A 551-nucleotide genomic window follows, 5' to 3' on the forward strand; every position below is an offset into this window, starting at 1 on the left:
ACAAAACGCTCTTCATAGCAAAGACAAATATCTTGAAAACTAAGTAAATATAATCCAAAAAGCATCAGCTGATGCAGCTGATGCTTTTTCTTTAAACTAGAACTATAAACTGGACTTGAACAGATATCCTAATAACAATACTTCACCAACAAGCAACAGAAACAAGTCGACAACACCTGAACTATTCTCTTCCAGTGTCACTCTTAACTTTGGAGGACTGATAACTCTCACTGATGTATCTCTTCCTGCTACACTTCAAACTTTCTATATCTTTGAAACAGAATTAGGCAAAAAGTACACACCCTACAAATAAGGCACATTTGTGTGCCACAAATGTGCCTTATTTAGTTGCCTCCTTAGAAGACGATATCTTCACCTGAATTTTCTGTGATAATTTTATCTAAAAAATCATAACTTACATAGCATTATAATGATATATCACGCTATATTCATAGGCACAGATACATGCTGAGACATGCACATACATGTAATATAAATAAATGATATAAGAAACAATAACAACAATAACATTTCTCTAAACAAGGGACAAA

General features: G+C 33.0%; 1 protein-coding gene across 1 annotated transcript in view; it reads right to left on the reverse strand.

Moving 5' to 3' along the window:
• Window positions 1-551, reverse strand: part of LOC119586947 (syndetin-like) — a gene marked incomplete at its 5' end in the record, with an annotated part of 8406 nt that overhangs the window by 3994 nt on the left and 3861 nt on the right.

The sequence above is a fragment of the Penaeus monodon genome, chromosome 22, assembly GCF_015228065.2.
Source record: "Penaeus monodon isolate SGIC_2016 chromosome 22, NSTDA_Pmon_1, whole genome shotgun sequence".
In the NCBI taxonomy this organism is placed as follows: Eukaryota; Metazoa; Arthropoda; class Malacostraca; order Decapoda; family Penaeidae; genus Penaeus; species Penaeus monodon.